Consider the following 13,446-nt stretch of genomic DNA (forward strand, 5'->3'; position numbering starts at 1 on the left):
AATGAGTCAGATCGGAGAAAAACAACCTGATTTTGTGTGTTTTTGTTAGCAAACACACAAAAAGATGACAGATTTTGGAGAAAATTACCTCCAAAATCAGGAAAACATTGTAAAATCAGTCCTAAAGCTGCATAAAATCTCTTATAGCTTTAAACCAGTCCACAAATATAACTGCACTAAAATCTGCTTCAAGTCAGTCCAAAAATGAACTTGAAATTCAAGAATCATCTTGAATCAGTGCAGGGTTTGTAAAACAAGAACAGCTTCAAATCAATTTTTAAATCACTTTCAAACAAGGCAAGAATTATCTGCACTTCTATTTCTAAAATTACTCCAAATTCACCGACAAATCAGCTTGAAATCTGTGTGAACATGAATAATAATAATACAAAAATCTACCTCAAAGCAGCTGCTCACTAAAATCAGATAAATCTGTCAACTTTAAACCAATCGAACAATCTATCACAAACACAATTTTACTTGTAATTCAGTCCAAAACCGGTCAAATCAGGGAAATTCTTCAGATCAGTTGACAAATCTGTGAAAAATCTGCTTTAAATAAGCAAAAAGAAATGAGCTTCAAGTCATTATTACTCTTATTATTATCAGTGATAGCAGCAGTAGAAGGACTATATTGGTATTAGTAGTAATGGAGTAGTGGTGGATTAGTTGGGCTCTGATGTGCACACAGATCAGTCGTCATGTGTGGAAAAACGACTTTTAAATCTCAGTTACTCAGTCAAATATCGTTAGCCGCACTCATCAGATTAGTTTGAGAAAAGGATTAAAGACGATGGCGAAGTCCTCCCGGTTGTCTTCGCTCTGCTTCCGACTGCAGGAAGGAAATAAAAGGAGCCGGTTGGACGCGGCTGGAGGACACGTGACGCAGCGACGGGCTTTAAAAGTCAGATTATTTGGAGTGAAGTGTGCAGAGAGATGGAGGTGAGCTGTCACAGTCCAGGAAATCTCTCCTGACGGCCAGGAAGTGAGCAAACAACGCCACAATGAAGACAGCCTGCCGAGTGTGTGTGTGTGTGTGAGTGTGTGATCAGAAAGTGAATGAGCCGTTTCACTGGACACCCCCCCCCCCCCCCCCCCCCCCCTCCACTCCCCCGGCTGTGGACAGCAGTGGAAATGAGCTCGGCCGTGCAGTAAGTGTGGCGACCTCGTGGCTAACCTCACACTGTTTCCACCGCTCTCCTCACTAAATGATGCCTACTGTATCCTGCCCAGGAGGAGGAGGAGGAGGAAGCAGATTTTAGGCTCCCTCCTCCTCCTCCTCCTCCTCCTCTCTCTGTGAGGGACATTAATGACACGGTGTTTTCACACTGTGGACGTTTTCACCTGTAAACAGTCACATGGGTTCATTGTCGCAGGTGGAAGAAGGTGAGAAATGCAAAAGGTCAGAGGTCGTGTGTGTTAACGGCCTAATAAGTGAGACTCTTCTGTTTTTATTGCTGCAATTCTATTGCACTTTATGTTTTTATGTCTATTTGCATATGGGACTTTGGTTCAGCTGCAGTTGTTTTAAAGTGTTTCACGAATAAAGTTAAGTTGAAACTTCGCATCTCAGTTTCATTATTCGTCACTGAATTTAATCCTGAGAAAAATCCACTTCAAACCAGCAAGAGACACGCCTCAGAAACCAGTTCAGACATCAGATTCAGATATCAGCCAGAGGGCAAGCCAAACACCGAGTCCAAAGTATTTTACACTAAGTTTACCAGAGGTGATGTAACACTGACACACAGCAATGCAAAAGTACAATTCAGCTTAAAATCTGTCGATGAACGAGCCTGAAATCAGTCTAAAATTCTGCTCCATTATTCCAAATAAGGCTCTCTGGAAAACCTTCAATTGCTCCCTGAAGGATGCCGCCTCCATCCAAGCACCGACAGAGAACTGGCTGAACACTGATGACACATCCGGTCCACCTGGGAAATTCAAGGCCTGGAGAGATCAGCATGGAATCCTACCCAGGATACTTTGGCCATTACTGTTATATGAATTTCCAGAGTGGAGGGGCTGGAGTCAAGGTACGAGGTCACCGGGAGACAGTCCCGGGACTCAGAAGTCTGCAGAGTGCAAAGATCAAATGGGAACAGGCGATGGATGGCAAGGTCACATAATCTGACAGATTGAAATCAGTCAGAAAACAGTTTAAGATTCAGTGTTAAAATATCTTGAAATCATCTTCAAATCCATCTCAAATATGTTGTGAATAAGCTTGAAACTGAGCTTCAAACCAGTCCAAGAAAAATCATTTCAATTGATCCCCAAATCTGCTGAAATCAACTTCACACAAGGGAATCTGTGTCAAACCCAGATGAACATTCACTAAATCAGTCCAGTCGTCGGCTTCAAATCAAACTGGAAATTGGTTTAAATGAGTTCATTGATAAACCAGCTTAAAATCTATCAGAAAACAATCTCCAACTGAATTGAGAAATCAGCTTCTATTCATTCCATAAGAGTCTAAAACAAACAATAATTTTAGATGATGGAGGAAATCAGTAGTAAAAGTAAATCTTTCTCTAGTTTTTATTTCAAAAAAACAATTCCTGCATCAGGATGCAGAAATCTTTACTTTTATTCAACTTGTGCAGAGTTTGAACTTTTCAGGGCCGAACCAGTTTCACAGTGGAAAGCCCAACCAACCAATGAAACAACTTAAAATCAAATAACGAGTAAATCTGAGCTCAGACTTGGACTCAACCGGTTTTCCAGCTCTGATCTGAATCATTCTGTCCTGTTTGTTGAATTTGGTCTTTGGTTCGCGCTCCAGTCTGTTTAAATCCACCCTGACGCGCGGCGTTTGAGGATCTCTGCAAACTTTTGGGTGGGTGAATTTTAAACGATTCTGCGTGGGCTTGTACATTTTGTTCATGTATGAATTTGTAATGATTAATGAGCCGACTTTGTAAGCGGGCAGCAGTAAAATGCCTCCTGGGCTTTGGACCGTTGACAAATCAAAACGTCAATAGGAAGATACCAAAACGCACACGGTCGCTCCTTCATTACACATCGCTGCATGGCTAGAAGCACTGCAGCAACTTCCCTCAGTCTTTATTAGGAGTCCAGCACCTCCACCAGCACCAGTGTGAATACATTAAACCACTGGTGGAGCTCCTCTGTGCCGGATGGAGCCGTTTGAAAGGAGGCGAAGGAGTGGACGAGCGGGTCAGCGGCTCTCACGTGGAGGTCGCCCGTTCCTCACTTTTAATCGTGAAACCAGAGGTTGAACACGGCGCGCTGCTACCTAAACACCAAGCAGACTGCAAATTAGCATGAAATGTGAATTTAAATGCTGGAAAGAGGTCAAAGCACAGCAGCCAAACAAATGGCTGCTGGGCTTATCAGAGTTTTAGCACCCAAAATTCTGTCTCGGGCCAAAATGTGATGATGAGTTGTTCTTGTGTTGAGTTTTATTAGAAGCTAAAAGCGATGTCTTGTTGCTAACTTTTGAAAACCCAAACTGATCATATGGACTCTTTGGCTTTACGATGCAGTGAATGTGTTTTCATGGTACAATACAGAGTTAAAAACAATAACTAGCGTGCATTTCGCATATTTTTACCTTCATCATTCCAGCAGGGTGGAGATCAAGCTTCGCTTATTAATTCACATTTGAGAAAAAGCTACAATCAAGTCAACAAGGCCTGAGATTTCTAAGTTCACAGCTGTTCTGGAGGTGTGAGGAGGAGAAAGTAGAGCACGTATTCATTTATTTATTTATCACCAGAAACTCCATGTCAAAACTGGTATTTATTGACACTTTCGTCTCAGCTCATCATCGGTTAAACGCACTCATCTTGATATTTTCTCCACGTTAATGTTGAAAATGAGAAACGAGCTGTATTCTCCTCGTATCTCTGGAAAAGCTGTGAATGTATTTCCTTTCAAGAAGAGGAACTCATGAGCTGCTCAGTGTGACATCGGAGCTTCTTTTAAAAAAACTATCCCGGCACTACTTTCTCCTACAGTTGTGGGACACTGGGAGCACAAGAATGTCACATCGTGTGAAAGAGAAGCTGAGGAAGAAGAGGGAGCGAAGGGATGATCTACATCTGTAGGGGGGGGGGGGGGGGGGCAGGTAACACCCAGCAAAGGCCTCCTCACAGGGGAGCCAGCTGGGCAGATTGCATGTGAGACACAGGCTTTGATGGTTGCAGGTAGCAGCCCCCCCCCACTCACCACATCCCCTCCTCCAGTCCCCCCCCCCCCCACCTCTACAGAGCCACAGCTCCACCACAGCGGCCTTTCAGCAGGCACAGGTGGTATTGCTCACTCCAATTTAACTCAAACCACCGACTTGAAATAGTGCGGCTGTCAGAGGCAATCTGCACTGTGAGATGGACCGCTGACTCTGGTGGGGGGGGGGGGGGGGGGGGGGGGGGGGGGGGTGGGAGGGGCAACTGGAAGGAGGTGAGGCAGGAGGAGGAGGAGGAGGAGGAAGCTGCTCCCCCGCTGAGCTCAGCCCGTCCAGCAGCACATGTCCGGGTCAGAGGAACCAGCAGATGTTCAGTCTGCTGTCCGACCCGTCGTCCCCATGCGGGGGGACACCGGGGGGGCAACCGGGGGGTGGGAAGGGGACCTTTAGCAAAGTGAGAGGGGGACTAATCAAGGAGCCGTCCATTCCTCTTCTACACCTCCTTATACTCTATCTGATCGCAGGAATGGTCCTCCTGCACAGGAAGCTCTGGCTATAATGTGATGACAAAATGTTTTACAGTAAAAATGTTATTTTCTGTGTGTTACGGAGGATTTTTTTCTGCAAAACAGCAGAACTCCATGTGTTGATAAATGGTTTTCCATCGTCTTCCATCAGAAACAAAGCATACACAAAACAGGAAACACTCGATCAACAAGTATGGCTGATTCCAGAGTGACTTTCACGATTTAACGTGTGAAACTGGCCTCATGGCAGGTGGCGACGTACTGGAACATGAAACAGCAGTAACTAGTGGCCTGGCATGCAAACTGCAGCGTCTTCATCGTGTGGATGACGATCTTCATCGAAAGTGTCAGGATGGGGGAATTATTCCAGAATATCGTTCTCGTGTAAACGTCCTGAGTGTGTGTGTGTGTGTGTGTGTGTCCTGAAAATAAACCTCTAGCGTTTTCAAAGATACGGAAATTATTTTGGTTCAGAGGGGAGAGAAACACACGTCTTTTTTTCATTCTTCCCCCCCCACCCACCCACCCACCCACCCACACACACACACACACACACACACACACACACACACACACACACTGTAGTACAATTGTCTTAAGTGCAGATGCTCTCCTCAGAGGTGCATTAACTGGTAATTCCTGCGAGTGAGGATTCCTGGGTGCCTGATACCCATGCGAGCACCCAGCAGTGTTGCACACGCACACACACACACACACACACGCACGCACGCACACACACGCACACACACAGAAACAACAACAGGAAGCAGACGATTAGAAGGAGCTCAGAGAGAGTGAGAGCGTTTCTTCTTCGACAGCGTGCGTTTAAAGCCTTGTTGTTTTCGCCTGCAGCCACAGCCGGCTCGGATGATGCCGAGTTCCTTACAGAGGGTTAACCAGGGCTGCTGTGGATGAATGTTAATGTCGACTACAAATACCCCCACACCCCCAACGAAAAAACAGGAGAGAAAAAAACATGCCAGCTCACTCTGGGCGTGTTAGGTTTAACGCCAGCTCTGGTTAAATCAGCTAATTCTGTTGTTGAGCTCAGAAACACGCAGGCGAAGCTTCACTACACGAACAGCAAAGGCAGCATCATTTAATGTGATGATATATATTTATACTTAAAGGTTATGCTTTTCCCTCCTATTGTTCCTGAAACTGTTTTCAAGGCTTTGATAACACCTGAGGCATGCTGCCGCTACACGTCGGCACATTTTTAGCTCCATGACGTCCAATTACACCCGGAAAACAAGTCGTTATTGCGCAGAAAACTGCAGAAACAAACGGTAAGACACAAACTCTTGAACACTCAATGCGTGCTCCCATCACTGCAAATTACTGAAAGTATCATCTGGAGAAAGCAGTGCAGTTACTTCACGAGTTACTGCAGATATAAAGTAAGCGATTGCTTTGGCCACATACGGCTGTTAGCATTAGCAGTTAGCACTGTGTGGGTCAGTTTAATGACTGATTCACTCATTCAGCTGTATGCAAATCACATACTAATGTATAATCTACAATGTTTCTCGTAGCTGGATTTATTCTTTTACGTTCTCTCAGCTCATGTATGGAAATATTGCAAGAAGCACTTTCTACAATAATTGTATTGAGAATTGTATTTTCCTGTTCGTGCCATACAGGGAAACATACCAATAAATGTGCATGTGTTCATATGTAAACTTAGCTTGTGTGCAGGAATATAATCACGACGTTATGAGAGTTTTTCTGAATGAAGCGGCTGCAGTGATGAAGTCACCACACTCATACTGAAGGCCGATTATGGTGGTGTCATCCACATTTTACTGACTTCACTTCAAAGACGCTCCCTCTTACAGGCCCTTTGGCTTAAACACACACACACACACACACGCTCTGTCTTTGACTTCAGTGCCACTCGTATCGTCCCGATCAGCCTGCAGCCCCGTCAGGTCAATACTCTTTCATGTGAGGTAAAAATGGCAGCCTGTGCCTTTAATTAAAGAAGTGGATGGCCACTGAGTTGTCCATCAGAGGCGTCAGAAAAGAGAGTGAGAGGGGAGAGCGAGAGAGAAAGAGACAGAGAGGGAGCGAGGGGGCACTTTCATCCTCTGGCTTCAAACACTCTGCTGAAAATGGAGTTTTAGCCACTCCGGCTGAAACGTAGCGGACGGCCCTCAGCGCGTGACGACTCGCACCCCGCAGCGTCAGCAGGGAGCCGCCTCAAAAGCTCCGCACAAGAAAGATGGGAACCCACACACACACACACACACACACACACACACACACACACACACACACACACACACACACACACACACACACACACACACACACACACACACACACACACACACACACACACACACACACACACACACACACACACACACACACACACACACACACACACACGAGGAGGAACGAGTGTGGAAGCTCCAGGAGCATAATGACTTCCTCTGAAAGAGGAGCAGAACATCTCTCTGAAAACTGGCCTCTTTATGTAACGGCTCTTTAAAGACCTATAAACTACAGTATACTCTCACTGTGTGTGTGTGTGTGTGTGTGTGTGTGTGTGTCACACTTAACTGTGCAGAGCTGTGTGTCGGCACAGTGTCGGTACCTGCCTCCTTTGAAAGGATGTGGCTAGAATGTGTGCAGGCGCGTGCGCAGGGACCCCAGGAGGTCCTCAATTTGGCCTCTTCGAGATAAGAGGGGGTTCTTTTGCTGCGTGTGAGCAGAGAAATTAGCTCCCATAGCTTCTCCTTCTTCCTGAAGTGCAGTGATGGGAGGCATCCCACCTGACAGGAACACCTCCGTTAAAATGAACTTGAAGCCCGCGGTTCAGTTCTTAAACCAGAGACATGTTGAGAACTCCAGCAAACCAGCGCAGAACTCATTTAGAATCTCTTTTGGAAATACAGAGGCAGAACTAGTCCACACTTAACCAACAGGTTGTCTATAATCACTGAGGAAATGAGTCCAAGCCGGCAGAAATCGACTTGAAAATAGGAAGCAAGTAACCAAATGGCATCTTGACAATAGAGCTCAAACCGCTGCAGAACAAGACGGACACTTAGGTGCCATTTACAATGCATGTCAGGCAACGAGCTCACTCTGTTGATTGTTTTTATAAATAAACCACGCACACAGATCAATACCAGAACATGGACATTCATCTTTTTACTTGAAAACTGAACATTTCTAATCTTATCTGGAAACAAATGAAGAACCAGTCCACAATGAGTCCAAGTGTACAATCAGCAGGTCTGAAATCACTGAATCAGAGAGTGGAACCAGTCCTGGAACCAGTCCTGGAACCAGCCCTGGAACCAGTCCTGGAACCAGTCCTGGAACCAGTCCTGGAACCAGTCCAAACAGCTCTGTCCAGTCAGATCTCCCCTCCACTTGAAGGAACTTTTCATTTTCAAATCAGTGGAACCACTTTTGCTCGCTTTTTCTCATCTGCGTCTGTGTCTCCTCCTCAGTGGAATCTCCATGGCAACCGGTGCCAGCAGCTGATTGGCTGATTGAGGAGTCTGTTCCCCAGTGTGAGATCCATCCCGTTCTAAAATGTGACGTTTTTGGTGTTTCACCCTTCATCAAGATCTCTTTTGTTTTGAGCGGAAACCGTGCACGGCTCTGCGGTGTGTGTGTGTGTGTGTGTGTGTGTGTGTGTGTGTGTGTGTGTGTGTGTGTGTGTGTGTGTGTGTGTGTGTGTGTGTGTGTGTGTGTGACTGGAAACAGATATCCTGAGTATACCTCGTAAACCCTCATCAGGTGACAAATGAAACGGCGTCAGAGCCCGAGAGGTGAAGATAAATGGCACAACCTCCGAGTGGAGCAATTAAACCTCTCTCTCTATGCCCACATTATTCACCTCCTCCCTCTGCCTCCTCCTCCTCCTGCTCCCCCCCCTGCTCCTCTCTCCAGGGGGCCTAGGCTCACTTTGTTTGTTTTAATTATTTTTCCCTATGCAAATGTGACTCTATTTCATAATTGCTGCATGAGCTCCTCGTCTCTGATTCAGACAACAGAGGCGGAGGAGAGAGAACGAGAGAGAGAGAGCGAGAGAGAGAGAGGAAGGGAGGGGGGGGAGAAAGTTTGGAGAGGAGGAGATGGGGGGTGGGAGAGAGAGAGCAGCGGTTATCGATTCCAGGGGAGTCATCAGCGAGTCGCACTCAGGTAATCAATCGTTCAGGTACATTACGCCACCTCCTCCTTCTGCATGTCGGAGCAGTGTTGGTGTACGCTCACAGCATCAATCACACACACTCTGTGTGTGTGTGTGTGTGTGTGTGTGTGTGTGTGTGTGTGTGTGTGTGTGTGTGGGTGTGTGTGGGGATGACTAAAGTAAAGAAATGTCCTGATAAAGTGGGAATTACAAAGAATAATACTGATGAATCCTCTCAACTTCTTAAAGTCTGAAAACAGCTCAAACATGAGCAAAAAGCTCATTCAAAACACCAAATATATCTGGAATCACCTCCTGAGTGGGTCAATACATAGAAATCAGCCTAAAATGTACATAAAACTATATTTAAAACAAGCTATGACACACTTAAGAGGTTTTAACCAACCTTTCAAGCAGGAATTATTCCAAAACCTGTTAAAACCAGTGTAAAACTTCAGTCCAATACAAGTCTGAAAAATAGTCCAATTCTGGTTAAAAAAAGGGTGAAACTAGTCTAAATTGAGCAAAAAACTATTGTAGCACAGTTCAAATGAAGCTCAAGTCAGTTCAAATACAGTATATTTTAAATTCAACACATCAATATCTAAAAAACCCAGTTCAAACAAACTATAAAATGTAATGTGTAGAAAGCATTTCCAAATACTTTGAGTCAAAATTAATTCAGAAGCAGAATGGAAGTAGGCTAAATCTATTTAAAAACCTTTTAAATCCAGTTCCACAACTGGATTCAAAACTGGTCTTAAAAAAATAAAAAACTGCTGTTAAACAAGTTAAAATCAAGACAAAAACAGCTCAAATATCAAAGTAAAGCCAAATATATTGGTAATCCAATGTGAAGATTGTGTCCAATCTAAAAACAAGAAAGATGTGAGATCAGTCTCAAGGTAATCTCCACGTTCTAATAGCTTGTATCTCGCATTAAGCAAAAATATTAAAGCCAAACTGTTATCAAGAATAAGAAAAATACACGTGTAAAAGGAAAAAACTTGAGTGTCTCTAAAAACCAACAATGTCAACATATTTGGAGAGAAAAAGGAGACGAGGGCCGAGGGAGTGACGGAGACAAGACAAGGAAAAACAAATCAAAAAAATAAAACCCATTAAATGCTTTTCTCCCCTTTCTGCATAAATAGACACAGTTGTTGTTCTTCTACCTGAGTGAAGGAGGTGTGTGAGGGCACACACACACACACACACACACACACACACACACACACACACACACACACACACACACACACACACACACACACACACACACACACACACACACACACACACACACACACACACACACACACACACACACAGAGGAGGGGAGGACAGAGATGGAAGGGGGAGGATGAGGAGGGAGAGGATGAAGAGTGTACAGTGAGTTGGCTGCACGCTCAAAGACGACAGAACAAACCGCTCAAAGTCACTCAGCTAATCCATCCAGACAACACTGAAACCTCATTGCACACACACGCACACGCACACGCACGCACACACACACGTGCGCACACACACACACGTGCGCACACACACACACACACACCACACACACGCACGCACACACACACACCGAGCGAGGAAGAGAGAGGAGGGAAGCTGAAGCTGAGGACGATGCAGTCGAGTCTGAATCCAGTGTGAAAGCAGGTCTGAATCCAGTTCTGAATCTAATGTAAATGTGGTCTGAAGGAAAGTAAAATCTCATTTCATTCCAGCCTGGATCTGGTCTAAAACCAGATATGAACTGAATTCTGAATCAAATTGAAATCTAGGCAAAATTGTGGTTGAAATTAAGATCGGATTCAATCTAATATAAGTCTGAATCAAGTTTAAAATAAACTGGAATCGAGTCTGAAATCAGGTCTAAATGAAAGTATAGTTTGAAAAAAATGTCTAATACTCAAATTCAATTAATTTGAAAATCAAGCAAAATTTCAGAGTCAGTCCAAAATTGGCTTAAATTTAGAGTTAATGTAAATTTTGTTGAAATGAGCCAAAATGCAGTTTGACAATCAGGTCTGAACACAATGTGGTTGAAAACTAATCTTAAATTTAAGCGGGAATCTATTCTGGAACCAGGACTCAGTATAGTCCAAGATCAGTCTCAGCTCTGTGCAGATCTACCGTCTGCCTGAATCTACCGTCTTCAATCAGGTCTGAACTGTGATCCAAGAATCTGATATCGGTCTCATTGAATCACATCCAAAATCAAGTCTAACATCAGTGGAAATAAAGTTTGAAATCAGGTTTGAAATCAGTGGAAATCAGGACACGCAGACGCCAGTCTGCTTACCAACCTCCACAGCTTCTGTATCTGATCCCCACGTCTCTCCTCTTCCTCCTGAACAGAGAAGATAAATCCACTTTCACCCGGTGAGAACAAAAAGAGAAACACAAACATCCTCATTTCTCGTTAGATTTACTTTCTTTTTTATTATTATCTTGCATCCGTAACAGTTTTTCTGAAGCTGCTTGAAAAGTATGTTAAATAAAAGGCCAAAGAGTCCAAAGTTAAAGTAGAACACTCACACCTCTTCGTAGAGTTGAAATAAATCAAGTCTAACTGTGGTCGACAATCAGGTCTGATTTAGTGTCACATCAAATCTAAAACCAGCCAGATTCCAAGGCTTGAATCAAATTAAAAATGGCAAAATCAAATATAAATCTAGTTTAAATAGCATCAACAAGTTTAAAATGTGATGTACAATCAGGTGTACAATGTAGAATCAGATGAAAGTTTTAAATAAGACTAAATTGTATTTAAAATCAGGGAAAATCAGGTTAAGTGTCATGTGAATTAAAGTCGAATTTGAACCTGAATATATATATATATATATATATATATATATATATATATATATATATATATATATATATATATATATATATATATATAGTTAATCCAGTGTAAAATAGGTGAGACTTCAGCTTGAAATTAAGCTTAATTTGTTTAACAATTAAGTCTGATAGAAGTCTGAATCCATTTTAGAATATAACATGGAAAAAAAAACTTAATGTTAAAACTGCTTATTGTTTTGTATCCCAGCGTCAAAGTGAAGTGACCCTCCTGAGCCACCGTACAAACCTTACAAAGGAAAGAGACAATACATAAACCGTCATCCTCTAAAGTGTGTGGACAGACGTTTGGGGCCTTTTACCTACAAATGAGCTGCTTGAAGTGTGTGTGTGTGTGTGTGTGTGTGTGTGTGTGTGTGTGTGTGTGTGTGTGTGTGTGTGTGTGTGTGAGAGTGTGTGTGTGTGTGTCCTTCCCCTCTGGACAGCTGGCGTGCCAAAGCCTGTTGAGCTGTTTGTCACACTTCTCTCACTCAGGAGAGCTCAAACGGCGTGTAGAGGCCTTTCACGGCTGACATGCTGGAGACTGTACCCCCCCCCCCCCCCCCCCCCCCCCCCCCCCCACACACACACACACACACACACACACACACACACACACACACACACACACACACACACACACACACACACACACACACACACACACACATACACACACAGTAACGTGCACACACTGCTGCCAGCATGGCGTGGTAATCTTTAGTAATGCCATTGGTCCTGGGGGCAGAGCATCTAAACGCTGCCAACGGCCACACAACAACATCACAGCCTCGGCACCCTGCCTACCCACAATCCCCCTCCTCCTCAGGCAGCCAATCCACTGGCAGACGGGAAAAATTGACTTTTCTGGCGGTGCTCAGGAGAGACGCTGCCATCGCCATCGCCGCCGCCGCTGCGAGAGGAGGAAGACTGACAGCAGGAAACCAGGCTAAATAAAGTCCAAAACCAGGTGATACAAAACAGTTTAAACCAGTCCAGAAACTAGATATAAACCAGTCCAGAAACTAGATACAAACCAGTCCAGAAACTAGATACAAACCAGTCCAGAAACTAGATATAAACCAGTACAAAAACTAGATATAAACCAGTCCAGAAACTAGATATAAACCAGTCCAGAAACTAGATATAAACCAGTCCAGAAACTAGATATAAACCAGTCCAGAAACTAGATACAAACCAGTCCAGAAACTAGATATAAACCAGTCCAAAAACTAGATATAAACCAGTCCAGAAACTAGATATAAACCAGTCCAGAAACTAGATATAAACCAGTCCAGAAACTAGATATAAACCAGTCCAGAATCCTTGTATGAACCACCTTAACAACTCCACAAACCAGGGAAACACCAGTTCAGGAACCACATGTAAAGAGGCCCACAAAGCAAACGGCCTGATGGGTTCGACGGCGAAGACGTCCTGCTGTGACGCAGCGCCGCTCGGTAACGTTTACAGGCGGGTATAAAGTCGGGACAAATACGTTTCCGTCGTTAAAAGATGTAGCTTTAAATTAAACATCATAAAGAGGAAGTGCTGGACATAAACTGTGTGATCGCCAAGTGGTTTACTACCACTGAGTCCTGATTACACACAGCTAACAGGGAATAATTCATGTGTGTGTGGCACAGCCCGCTAAAGGCTGCTTTTACACTGCTCCGTGTGTGTGTGTGTGTGTGTGTGTGTGTGTGTGTGTGTGTGTGTGTGCGTGTAGCGTGAACACACACTCCTGCATGAACAATTCTCCAAGTATT

General features: G+C 44.1%; 1 protein-coding gene across 1 annotated transcript in view; it reads right to left on the reverse strand.

The window, feature by feature from the left end:
• mrps9 (mitochondrial ribosomal protein S9) overlaps nt 1-11,154 on the reverse strand; it is a 59,259-nt gene extending 48,105 nt beyond the window's left edge. Inside the window, exon 1 of the mRNA XM_080519813.1 lies at nt 11,140-11,154. The gene's annotated coding sequence lies outside the window, so the exon portion shown is untranslated. The remainder of the gene's footprint in view (nt 1-11,139) is intronic.
• Nucleotides 11,155-13,446: the final 2,292 nt, after the last annotated feature.

Source organism: Blennius ocellaris (genome assembly GCF_963422515.1).
Source record: "Blennius ocellaris genome assembly, chromosome: 24".
In the NCBI taxonomy this organism is placed as follows: Eukaryota; Metazoa; Chordata; class Actinopteri; order Blenniiformes; family Blenniidae; genus Blennius; species Blennius ocellaris.